Source organism: Pyrus communis, chromosome 2 (genome assembly GCF_041283825.1).
Source record: "Pyrus communis isolate YQ-2024b chromosome 2, ASM4128382v1, whole genome shotgun sequence".
In the NCBI taxonomy this organism is placed as follows: Eukaryota; Viridiplantae; Streptophyta; class Magnoliopsida; order Rosales; family Rosaceae; genus Pyrus; species Pyrus communis.
The window spans coordinates 12,678,549-12,688,914 of record NC_142566.1 but is presented as its reverse complement, the minus strand read 5'-3'; the positions used below and the strand labels follow the sequence as shown (position 1 = coordinate 12,688,914).

General features: G+C 35.6%; 1 pseudogene; it reads right to left on the bottom strand.

The window, feature by feature from the left end:
* Positions 1–8,566: 8,566 nt before the first annotated feature.
* On the bottom strand, positions 8,567–9,465 carry LOC148698580 (secreted RxLR effector protein 161 pseudogene; annotated as a pseudogene).
* Positions 9,466–10,366: the final 901 nt, after the last annotated feature.

The following is a 10,366-nucleotide window of genomic DNA, read 5'->3' as shown; positions in this document are numbered from 1 at the left end:
ACTAGTCACTCTCCCTGAGAGAAGACATAGCACATACTGATCTTAACGGACTGTCAATGCCCAATTGACAATCCTATGATCAGGAACGTTTAGGATGTGTCAACGAAAGAATGGTCTCATGAATCTAACTTCTTTAGATCGCATTCTTCCAATCACATATTCCTTGGACTTATCATTTAAGCATATAACATTTATATGAGACAGCTCAAACAATAATCTTTGCCCTTTACATTTAAACTACATTAGTTTAACTTTGTGAAATGTCCGTAAAGTATCATCATATGATTGGTTTTAGGGCACATTTCCAACAATCTCCCACTTGCACTAGAGCCAATCAGCTTGGTTATCAGTGATGATGCCTCTTCTGTAATTCATTTCATAAATGGCTGAGTAGTAGGCCTAAACAAGATGGATATTTATATGTTATCCATAGAAGCAACCTTGAGAATAACGACGTCACCATTATTCATGATTCCTAATCATGTGGTTCAGTCTCTCATTTGAGTTCGGACCTTGATGAGACCTTGATTCCCTGGCTTGAGCTATCGCCCCATTAGTGTCATACACTTTCTGGTTGGAACCGAATAGAGAGTTCATAAATGAACTTTCCCATCCAAACAACATTGTTGTAAACTTCTATATGGCAATATATTTTGCAATCATAATGGAACACACTAAAGTCATTACTTTAATGTTTCCATCCAAATATCTTTTTAGTCATAATAAAGAGATATATGTTTATCTCTTCATTCATAATGAAGAAATTTCCAATGATGGATTAGATTCATAATCTAATACATTTACGCTTCCATTACGTTACTCTAATTCTATCTCAATTATTGAGTAATATATCCTTTAGTATTTCTCAAATACTTAAGGACTCACTTGACATTTGCCATGGTTCTGATCCTGGGCTTGCACTGATATTGTCTTGTACCTTTCTAGGTACATCTTATATCAATGTTTTTCATACAATATGAAATGCATAAATCACCTTTCTGCTTATGCAGAAAGGATTCTATTTACGCATTATTTCTTTGGGAGTCAAAGGGTACATTCCCTTTGAGAAGAACAACTTCCTAGTCTCACTAGAATTGTCATTCTAATTGAAGTTTATCATCAAATGAGAAACTTCCTAGCATCTCTTGTCTATTTTAGGGATTGATATAATCCAATTATATCTTGAAATATATCATTATAGATTTCCATTCCATTATATAGACTATATCTCCCATATTCATTCTATCGTTATAGAATAACTTTAACGAAGAAGTACTCTTTTCATTTCCAAAAATTAATATATCATATATATGTATTTAAATTTAGGAATACGATTAACTCCCACTAATCTTTTGTAAACCTAGTAAACAAAAGATTCATTTACATCTTTATGAGAAATCAAACAATTTGATCTTTTCTCATAAGACGCTTATAGCTCCCACTAGCTTGCTAAGATCCATGATGGATGGATCTCTACAACTAACCTGTCTTGTGATTTATAGTTTTAGACATATATTATCAAGACTATCTTAATAATGGTTTCGGAAACCCATATTATGTCCAAACATTAAATCACCATTTAGTTGTAGCTAGCAATCTTCGAATTAATTGAAACCAAGACTACGTCAAAGATGGTTTCTTCAAAGTCAACCATTCTCTTTGAGTGTAGTCACCTTAAGCTACCAATTAGCTGTGAAGGTTTCATTATTTCGGGTCAAATGGTACTTTACCATTTCCTTGAGTATATATCGTATATACACTCAATGTAGTCATAAGGATTTTCATTCTTATTTCTTTCGAATTAAGAGGTGCAACTCTATGACATAGTCATAAAGTTCAAACCATTCAACTGAGACGGTTTATAAATCCTTCTGGACTACCTTGGAGCTTGTGGTATAGGAACTAGGTTGTCTTAGAAGTATATATCATATATATATGGGTAATTGATAATGTCCAACGAACTAAATCTTATTCATGTTCATTCTTCTCCTAATGGAGAAATTCATTATCTTACGATGCTACTTTCCTTGATATTTTTCAAGGAAATTAATCTAAAGTGTTACTTTTTCCTTGGATCAAATCTAAGGAGGTAAATACTTTAGACGTCTTACTCATCTACTTACATTTCTTGAATTCTTTGAAACCTTTTGCAAAGTATTCGGACTTGTGTTTATTCAAAATAAACTATAGTCCAACCGAGAGTGATCTTTGGTGAATGTCATACAACATGAGTAGTATTATGTTGTGGACAAGTGCCACTAACATCTAAGTGAATTAACCTCAACAACTTTGTGATTCTTTCTTCTTTCCAAAAGAATAAAGATTCGAACATTTCGCCTCTATACAATTTTAACAAGAAGGTATTGGATCCGGATCTAACGATCCAAAGCATCCATCTATGACCAACTCATAACTTATGTTTTAGAGGTATCACAACTCAGTTGGGATTAGTCACTACCTTGCAACCTTTTGGGTTTTAAGCATCATCGTATTCTAAACAGTTAAACTACCACATCATCTCTACTATAGAGACAACCAATTAAATTACAATAATCTAATTATTGATTAATAAAGAACAATGTTTTTGTCAAACAAAACATTTATCCATCTCTACTATAGTGACGGATTTAAGTTCCTTAAAATTGGAATGTAAAGACAATCTTTAGTATTTTCCAATTTCTTTGGTAGTTAATATGAGGAAGTAAGTACAATCCGCTTTCGCAGAGATCTATATTTTATTCACTTTCCGAATGTGAAGTACTTTCTCTTCTCTCATTAATCTTCTACTTTTTATTAGCACACTTTTACAACAATTGTAAAACATAGTTACTAATACGGAATCAAGCATTCAAGTAGAAGAACCAACTGTTTTGAACTATTTCAAGAACATATTACAACACCTTCGAAAGGTGTGTTCTTGACACTTGCAAGACATTTCTTGCAAATACCCCTTCCAATGTCCATCCTTTCATAAAGAAAGTTTGTTCCCTTGGAGTTATTTTGCCTTCTTCATTTGACTTCTCCTTTGACTACAATAGTCATGGTCCCTAAACTCCCACTATCTCTCTTGAAACTTATTTCAATTGTGTTATACACATCAAACAATTTGGAGAGTGTGTGGTTATTGTTCACTATATAGTTTACAATAAACTTAGTGAACCATTAGGATAGGGACACAAAAGTGAAGTCCTTGCCTAATTTCCGTCTCGTTAAGTGGTTTAACACTTCAACACTCAATGATTCAAAATCATCATAAGTCCATGTTGATGGACTATTTTTGTCAACCAACCATTATGTTCTAAACATAATTACAAACTTTCAAGAGTTGTTCAAGGCAACTCTCATTTCTTCATACAACAATTTGTAAGTGAAGAATCATGGCACATAAAGCGTCCATGCCCTTGTGCTTACTTCAAAAGTTCCTTGTTTATGTAACAAAGAAACAAGCACTAAAGTTTGTGTTGATTAAGGGTTGTTCAAAGCAACTCTTATTTCTTCATACAACAATTTGTATTTGAAGAATTATGACATTAAAAGTGTTGTCCTTGTCATGTTAGACTTATCTAACATATTCTTCCAATGATACATTATCAATAGGAAGATTGTGAGGATGAGACTACTTAGTTACATCTACAAGCCATTAAAGACAATCTATGGGATTGTAGAACTAAGTCCGGAAATTAAAGCATTCGGCTTTTCTTTGTCAAGTTTTGGATAGCGTTTGCAAATATATTGGTAAACAAATACATAACGAATATAAATTGATTGATTTTAAGCCATTTGATTCGGGTCTTTAAATCAAATAGCACCACCCACTATTTTTGGCAAATTCCATATCCCTCATCGGAATTCGAGAGTTTTGTTGAACTCTTAGCGAGGTATGGGAGACTCACCATTACCAAGCCCACCTCACGATGATACGATATCGGTTAGCAAAAATAATGATGAGAGAATAACACTTTACTCATTTACAACTCTTGTAATTACCCATCTAGTTTGGCCTCTAGAGAATGTGGCCTCACGATGATACGATATCGGCACCATTGCACTTAGTTAAGTTATTCCCACCATGCTTAGTTCATGAAGGGGTTCAAGAATAGCCTCACAATGATATGATATCGGCCATCCTCGTTGCCTACACTTACCTCATCATATGTTTATGGACTCCTCCTGAGTGTAAGCATGCACTTTGTACTCCCCCATGATAGGGTGAAGCTGGTGTACAAGTCACAAACGATTGGAGCCCACCACGGTGGAAGGCCACGAAGAGATCTTCAAAGCATCTCTCGCTTATCAACTTAATAATGGTTTGTTGAGGGTTTTAGGTCTCATCACATAAATTTACATTTTAATCCAATTAAAACATTTTGGTCCTATTACAACTATTGGTCCATATGATTGATTTAGTAGTATATAATACTCCCACTATGCTTTTAAAACGGTTTTTAAAGCAAGACTATATGGTACTACTAACATAAGATTTGCATTCATTGATGGACTATATAGTTGCCTTAGGGCCTTAGGATGACTATGAACCTTTGATTCGATTCAACACGAGCCTAGTGTTGAATCTCGGTCTAGGGATGGTGATTGATTTTAGTTACGCGTTTAATCACATTAAGGCGTGTTGGCTTATTGGGCGTTGGACCCAACTACTCCAATTTCATGCATACCGAATAAAACAAGAAAGGAGTACTTCAATGTAAATAAGAGCTTATGCTCTTTTACAACAATTGATCAAATCAAATTACTTTAAAGTAAAGAAGAGCTTATGCTCTTTTACAACAATTGATCATATCAAATTACAACCAAAATTTAATCTACACATTCCCATGGTTCAAACAAATTTGAAACGGCCTTTCACATAGCTCAATTATAGTAGGCTTAGGTTCATAATCACCCTTTGTTTAATTAATTAACGCTTTAACTAATTAAACTTGAATGCAACATTTTCATTTAGTTTTTGTATCCATAGAATTGATTTAAATGGAGCTAAATGAAATGAAAATCCAATTCTCATTTAAAGAGACAAAACAATTTTGTTCTCTACCTAATTTGGGCCAAAATGCTATGACCTCAACTTGTTTGGGCCATAGTGCAATTAACCTCAACTTTTGGGCTATTTTGCAAAAACTTAAACTTTTGGGGTCACTTTGTAAAAACACAAAAGTCCACTACTTCATGTAATTACAACTAGAACCCAAAAGTTTCCACAAAAGCTAAAACTTCATTAAAGGAGCAAAACAATTTGTCCTTTTAGTGATTTTGGACCTTTACGTAAAAACGTAAACTTTTGGGTCAAAGTACAAATACACGAAAGTATCAAAACTTTATGTAATTGCATAAAAGCCCCACAAGGACCCTAATTGAGTAGGGTGGCCGGTTTTGAAGCAAAGTAATAAAAAAAAAATTTCAAAGTTTTTGTAAGTGGGGTGTGTGAAATGGAATAAATCATTACACACCTACCCACTAAAATTTCTTTAATTTTTCAAAATAAATATCTAATATATTTAAACATAAGAAATATTTCAAAACAAAAACTTTATGAAATAAATCAAAACTTTGAATCAAAACACCAAACCTTTTATTCTTGGCAAGAACATATCAAGAACAATGAAGAACATTCATGAAAAACCCATAAGAGCTCCATGAACATTCTTCACCCAAAAACATCCCAAAACCACTCAAACTTAAGGGAAATAACATACAACCATACTAGGGTATATAGGGGTTCCAAAAGTCACTTTAAAACACTTTTAACAAGTCAAACAAGAACCCAAAAATCCACCCTTTGGATTTGGCCGAATTTCCCCAAAAACATGGCACCAAAATTTAGCTCCAAAATTCATGCTCATATGAACTACATCTACAACATTTGAGATGACAAATTTTCTAACAAAATTTACATTCAAAGAAGCAAGAATAAAGCTTGTAACAATTACAACATTCAAATCACAAACTATGAACTACAAAACCTAAAAGGATTCACCAACTACTAGACTTAGGCTCTGATACCACTTGAAGGAAGATTTGTGAAAAACAAGTTCATTTGAGCAACATCAACAACATGCAATTAACAATTAAAAGGCGGAATCATGTTTATATGCACTCAAAAACAAAACTTAACCCATGAACTTCAAAGCCTAGTAGATAGGTGAACCAAGACTCAACTCAAAACAAAGTGAGTTGAGAAATCAATACCTTTGTAGATTCCTCTTTGCATAAGCAAAGGCTAATCACCCAAAGAGAGGGCCTTCATTCCTTGCATCTTAGATCCATGGATTTGGATGGATGAAAAGGTTTCTCCAAGTTCCCAAAATTGAGAACCTCTAAGTCTCCACACCAAGGCATATTGTAGAAGAAATGAGTGACCTAGAGGAAGTAAGATTGCTAGATATTTTCCTCTAGGGTGGCCGGCCTCTTTGAGAGCAAAGGGAGGTTTTGTTCTCATCTTTATTCCTAAGAAAACCCTAAGGATGAAATGGCTATAAAGATGTCTTTATACCACCTCACAATGGAGTGGCAAACTTGCAATTAAGCCAAGTTCACTACCCTCCTCTAAATGGCCGGCCTAAGGGGATTTATTGGGCTATTTGGGCCTTTGTGAATCATTATTCATTAAGTTGTCATACAACTTAAGTCAATGGACTTGACGTTCGAAGCCCATTGGGCCTTAAGGTCCAAAACTATCCCGAGGTCTTTAACGAACTTATTCGTTTGATTAATTAACATATTAATTAATCCTTGCCATAAATAATTAAACCATTTAATTATTCTTACTCATCTCCGTTGAATCTTCAATCTCTACCTTACACAGTGTACGATCCATTAGGTTCCTTTTAGCGAGGCAGTGGGCGATTCAAACTCTTTCAAATCGATTGTGAATTGAAACTTACTTTCAATTCTCCCGTTAGTGATAATAAACTTTTAGGGCTTCCACAAACCATGGTTGACGCCTAGCAGCATGTCATGGTTACCCAACCTAATCAGAAGAGGTGGAGAACCTATTCAGTTTTAGGATTACAAATGCAATACGGTCTTTCTCTAATACAATACTCTTGACCACATTGTTTGGTTTGATAGTTTATTCATGTCTACTATCTAATGTGAGTCTTGTGCTTATATGATTACCTTGAATGTGATTTGGAACACATTCCTAAATCTCATTCATATTTTGGCCAAAGATTCTTAATCATATCATAGAGTATTCTCCCTCAAACAGTTTGAAGGTTAGAGATCCCTTGTTGCGCATTCACTTGCCTCCATGGCTAAGTGGCTTAACCCCAATGATGCCGTGGACACCCTCCTGATGGAGTGACTTTGACATAATCAAAGATTAAGGACCTAACCACAAGACAACTGTGATGCCTCAGGTCAAAAGACTAATTTGCATTATCCCAACCATGAGTTCTCATGTGACATGAATATGAGAACTCTTCGTTGATTGTGTTCAGTGAACTCATTCTCTATTGAGCACCTACGTACTTATCTTGATGTCACACACACCAATGACTCGAGACTAGTCACTCTCCCTGAGAGAAGATATAGCACGTACTGATCTTAACGGACTGTCAATGCCCAATTGACAATCCTATGATCAGGAACGTTTAGGATGTGTCAACGAAAGAATGGTCTCATGAATCTAACTTCTTTAGATCGCATTCTTCCAATCACATATTCCTTGGACTTATCGTTTAAGCATATAACATTTATATGAGACGGCTCAAACAATAATCTTTGCCCTTTACATTTAAACTACATTAGTTTAACTTTGTGAAATGTCCGTAAAGTATCATCATATGATTAGTTTTAGGGCACATTTCCAACAGAACCTATCCAGTTACAACTACAATGCAATACGGTCCTTCTCTAATACAATACTCTTAATCACATTGTTGAAGTGATAGTTTGTTTCATGTCTACTATCCAATGTGATACTTCCCTATATGATTCGCTTGAATAAGATTTGGAACAAACTTCCTAAGTCATATTCATATGCTTTGGCCAAAGACTCTCGAATGATATCTTAGAGTATTCTCCTTCCACCATGGAAGGTTAGAGATCCCTTGTTGTGCATTCATATGCCTACATGACTAGATAGCTTGACCCCAACCATGCTGTGGACACTCCAAAGGAATGCCATTTGACACGATCAAAGATCAAGGACCTAACCATTAGACATCTATGATGCCTCAGGTCAAAGGACTACTTTGCATATTGTAACCATCGAGTTCTTACATGACATGTATGTTTGAACTCTCTTTTGATCATAGTTCAGTGTACTCGATTACTCTTTCGAGCACCTATGTGTTTGTCTTAGTGTCCAACACTAAATGACTTGAGACTTGTCATATCCATACTTGAGTCGAAATAACACATACTAACCTTAGCGGATTGTCAATGCCCAATTGGCAACCCTATGGCTAGGAACGTTTTAGGAATGAACATAAGAGAAAGGTCTCAAAAATCTAACTTACTTAGATCACTTATCTCTTAGATCAAATACATTCCTTGGATTCCCTTATTGCTTAAACACAAGATACAATAAATAGTGATTAACAATAAGCTTTGCCCTCCATTAAACATATAAAAGTTTAATACATTAAGTATTCCAAAAAGCTATTACATCAAATGAGTGGCTTTGTGGGCATACTTCCAACAATCTCCCACTTGCACTCAAAGCCATCCTCCCATGTATCTAATACCCATCTTTTCCATATGGCGGTCAAGTTGGATTTGAGACATTGGCTTCGTTAGTGGATCTGCTACGTTATCGGCTGAAGTAACTTTGAGGATGTTGACTTTCCTCTCGGCAACATATCTTCTAATGATATTAAAGCGCCTATCAAAGTGCTTGTTCTTTTGATGTGCCCTGGGTTCCTTGGCTTGAGCTATCGCCCCACTATTATCACAGTACAAAGTTACTGGTGATGTAATGGTTGGAACCACTCCAAGTTCAGTGATGAACTTCTTCATCCAGAACGCTTCTTTGCCGGCTTCAGCTGCAGCGACATATTCAGCCTCTGTCGTGGAATCAGCAATTACACTTTGTTTCTTGCTTTTCCAGCTGACAGCCCCACCATTCAGAGTGAATACATATCCGGAGTTGGAACTTCTATCATCGACGTCAGATTGGAAATCTGCGTCTGTATAGCCTTCCACTCGCAACTCTGTCGCTCCTCCATAAACGAGGAACATGTCCTTAGTTCTTCTTAAGTACTTAAGGACCGTCTTGATAGCTGCCCAGTGTTCTGATCCTGGGTTAGATTGATATCGACTAGTAATGCTCACAGCATATGCGATATCAGGCCTTGTGCATATCATGGCATACATGAGACTTCCTATGGCGGAAGCATAAGGAATAGTATTCATTTGCCGTATCTCTTCAGGAGTCTTAGGTCCCAAGGACTTAGAAAGGTGAATTCCATGTCTCACAGGAAGAAAACCTTTCTTAGATTGTTCCATCTGGAACCTACTTAGCACCTTATCATTGTACATAGATTGGGATAATGCAATTAGTCTTCTGGTTCTATCACGATAGAGCTTTATCCCAAGTACATAAGATGCATCTCCTAGATCTTTCATGTGGAAGGTTTTGGACAACCACACTTTTACAGAACAAAGTACTGCAGTGTCATTCCCGAATAGTAATATGTCATCTACATATAACACTAGAAATACCACTGCATCCCCTATGACCTTTTGATAAACACAATTTGTTGGAAATGTGCCCTAAAACCAATCATATGATGATACTTTACGGACATTTCACAAAGTTAAACTAATGTAGTTTAAATGTAAAGGGCAAAGATTATTGTTTGAGCCGTCTCATATAAATGTTATATGCTTAAACGATAAGTCCAAGGAATATGTGATTGGAAGAATGCGATCTAAAGAAGTTAGATTCATGAGACCATTCTTTCGTTGACATATCCTAAACGTTCCTGATCATAGGATTGTCAATTGGGCATTGACAGTCCGTTAAGATCAGTACGTGCTATGTCTTCTCTCAGGGAGAGTGACTAGTGATGCGAAATTTATACGCACACAAATTAAACCCTCTTTTCGTCAAATTGTAGTATAAGTATAAGTGGGGATCGTTTTGGACCGGGGATTAGGAGGGATTGTTAATCACTTGGATTTGACTCAAAAACGTAAAAACACAATATAAAACACTAAACTAGACTCAAAGAATGTAAAACTAAACTTTAAAACGCTAAAACAAACCAAAAGACTCAAACATCACCCAAAACACTCAAAACTGCCTTAAAAACACTTTCTGGGCAGTTTTGAGCACTTTGGTGAATTTGGACGAATTTGTGCAACAAATTGAATCAAAACACTTATAAACACAAACTAAGACACT